Raw genomic sequence first — 3388 nt, 5'->3', positions numbered from 1 at the left:
TCTAGTTTTTTAACCGTTTATCGGAACGAGGCGTATAATATACCATTGGAAAGCTATGGATTAGGCGCAACTTCGCCATGTTGATCACTTTTCGAGATTCCTTGCGGTTTAAGAGCAGTTTCAAAAACGGCGCGGCGGACGACGAGTGGCATCGAGCATTTTTTCGGTTTTTTTCTAAACCGCTTGTCGGAATGAAGCAAATGATACGCCGTTGGATAGATATCATCGAGGCGCATCTTTTTCATATATAAATCTTTCTCTAATTCCTTACGGTTTAAGAGCAGTTTCAAATTTACTAAATCGCGGAATTCTGTTTTTCAAGTTTTTAAAAAAATTTGGTACTATGTTTGCTCCAGTTTTTGAACAGTTTGTCGAAACGAGATGTGTGATACGCCGTTGGAAAGCTACGAACGAGGCGCAACTTTCATATGTTGAAATAGTTTTGAGATTCCTTACGGTTTTAAGTTAATTTTGAAAATCGTGCGGCGGACGACGAGTGGCAGCGGCCGTTTTTCGCGAATTTTTTCCAAACCGCTGGTCGGAATAATTCAAACCATATGCTGTTAGAAAGATATCGACGATACGCAACTCTTTCATGTAGAACACTCTCTCTAATTCTTTACGGTTTAAGAGGAATTTTGAATTTACCGAAATGCGGACACTGTTTTTCGCGATACTCAAATCGACGTGCGTATTGCATCTGACTGAAAACCGCACTGCATCAGACGGGTAAGAGAGCTGCATGGTTTCTTTTATTCAAACATAATTTTTTTCAAGGACGAGAAAGTAGAATGCACTTCACAACGGTAGTGAGTGAACGGCAACACTATCAAGAAGTGAACCTCGTTACTTTTTTTATTTTGCCTTTTTTGCGTTTTTACTTTGGGTCCAAGTGAACCACAACGCTCTTGAAAATGAGCCACAAGCATTCTCAAACGTGAACCGCACCACTCTATTCAAACACATTTTTTTAAAATGAAGTGTACTTCAAAGTCCTTCGGAGTGGACTTTTTTAAAGATCGGAGTGCACTGCATTTTTTTTCTTTTTTCTCTCTAGAGTTTTGGTTTTCCCATAGTGCACTGCATATATATTTTTGGGTTAATAATGAAATATGCACTGCGGGGACGAGGCGAGTGGACTGCATCAGGGCAACCATGAACCTCATTGCTTTTTTGTTTTGCGAAGTGCACCGCCATGGTTTTCTTAATAAACTGCATCCATGTCCATACAAATTTGCCAATGTTTTTGCTGCAAATCCTGGGTGCAATCGAACCACGTCTAAATAAGGAGTGATTTTTTATCATTTTTTTTCTTTTCTCTCTTTTTTTCACAGAGCGAACCACAAAGCTATTTACAATGAACTGCATTCATCATAAAAAAGAATACAAACATTCCACTGCAAATTTATACTACATAGCAAGCACCACAAACTACGCCTAACACTAGTCAACTGCACTACGCCAAGCAAGATGTGCTGCTTGCTGTACATATATAAGAACGAAAGCTAGTACTGAACATAATTGCATTGTCACTTCTTCTGTACTATCACTGAAACAGATAGTAAAATTTCTATTCAGATCATCTACAGTCAGATAGCAAAAAAAAATTGTACTGTGTAAGCCAGTACTGAAGATAGCAAATTTTCCTTCAGTTGGTCTATAGTCAAATAGCAAATCAGATAGCAAAAAAATTGTACTTTGTAAGCCAGCACTGAACGAAATGAAATTGCTTAAAAACACCTAGTATTGGACAAAATGAGTTGATTACAAACAAGCAGTAACATAGAAGTTTTTGAACTCCACAAACATTTCTAAATTATTCAATTTTCTGAACATACAAATATGTATGGACATACTGGCACATCTTTCTCAATAGACTGATACATCTCTCTAAATCTTTCCAATTTCATATGAATTTCTTCTACTTCTGTCGCGTGCCCATCTCCACATCTATAGCCTTGTTCATGCGAGCTTCAACTTGGATTCGAGATTCCTCCAACTGTTTCTTCTCTGTTTTCAGACAATACATAGTATCACGCAATTTACTGAGCAGGGAATTCAGAAATGAAGTATTTGGATCATCATGCCACTCAAAGAACCTGCACTCCACACCCTGACATTGCATTGAACTCAGCAAACATTGCATTAAACCTGCAGTCCACAAACTATGCCGGAGATCAAGGTGTTGATGTCGTCGTCACTGGTGCGCCCATGACCTGCACCAACACGAGCACGGAACTACATGTCCACTGTGGCTGGACTGCACCACAAACACCCAGACTGAGCTCAAGGTGAGGCGTCTCCAAACATAGGTAGTTGTCGTCGGGATGAGAGGTGGTGGTAGCTCGGACTAGTAGCAGCCCCGTCAGGCGCGCTCTCATGAGCGAAAAAAGAGTAGCTCGTCTGTTGTGTAGAGAGGTTAGGGAAGGGAGGGAATCCCCGGTGGCAGTGGATGAACCACACGAGGGCGCCGGGCGCACTGCTCATGGGATCCGGCTGCACTGCACGTCTAGAATCCAAAAAGAAGATGAAAAAAGGCCCTTATGAACTGCATGGGGGTCGTCGGCAACACTGACCTTCATCACCATGGAATCCCAAGCAAGAGGGGAGCTGGTAGAAGGTCGCCACCACTATCTCTACTGCGCTCGAGCGCCATGACGGTGAAGATAGGGGGAAGAGCACCCGCGGGATCAGAGTGGCAGTAGTGCCCGAGGCAGGGGACAACGAGAGATATCCTGGAAGGGGAATCCACGATGAGGAGCTCTCTAGGGGGCGTGGCTTGGCACTGGGGCGGCCGCCGCCGAGGGGCTTGGATGTGCGCATCGGGCGGCCCTGGACGTGGTCAGCGAAGGCAGGAATTGACGAATCCTGCATGTCGGCGCGTGGCGTTGTTGTACATGGGCGGCCGCGCATCAATGGGATCCGAACATGGGCAGCCAGCACTCCTCGACCTCTTCAGCTCAGATCCAGGAGGTTTGGCGCGGGCACCATGGCCTGTGGCCGGGAGGGTGAACGCAGGCGGCGGCCGGAGGCCAGGAGACTGGGCGCAGGCGGCGACGCGGTCGAGGGTCAGGAGGTTGGGCGCAGGCGGCGATGCGCCCAGGGGCAAGAAGGTTGGGAGCGGGCGGTGGCTTTGCCGGGCGCCAGCAGGGAAGGGAGGTGGCGGAGGGCGGCATTGGGGAGGGAGGAGGCGTCCGACGGCTTGAGGAGAGGAGGCGGGTTGTGGTTGGGCAGGCCGCCGCCGGTGGCCTATGGGCACGGCGAGAGAGTGGATCAGGCTATGAGAAGAGAGATGGGTAGGTGGGCTGGAGGTGGGAAGGGGAGAGAGAATGGCTGGGCCGGTGGGTGTGGCTTCTTTTTAGTCTCGGTGATGCTTTGTTTTGGTAGG

At 46.9% G+C, this 3388-nt stretch overlaps 1 long non-coding RNA gene across 1 annotated transcript; it reads right to left on the bottom strand.

The window, feature by feature from the left end:
- Positions 1 to 1726: 1726 nt before the first annotated feature.
- Positions 1727 to 3334, bottom strand: LOC123091470 (uncharacterized). Its single transcript, XR_006443198.1, has 2 exons — positions 2577 to 3334; positions 1727 to 2509 (listed from the first exon to the last, which is right to left on the bottom strand). It is a non-coding gene; the product is annotated as an uncharacterized lncRNA (long non-coding RNA).
- Between the last annotated feature and the right edge of the window lie 54 nt (positions 3335 to 3388).

The sequence above is a fragment of the Triticum aestivum genome, chromosome 4B, assembly GCF_018294505.1.
Source record: "Triticum aestivum cultivar Chinese Spring chromosome 4B, IWGSC CS RefSeq v2.1, whole genome shotgun sequence".
Lineage (NCBI taxonomy): Eukaryota > Viridiplantae > Streptophyta > Magnoliopsida > Poales > Poaceae > Triticum > Triticum aestivum.
Note: the sequence above shows the minus strand (reverse complement) of the source record. Positions and strands in the feature narration are given on the sequence as shown.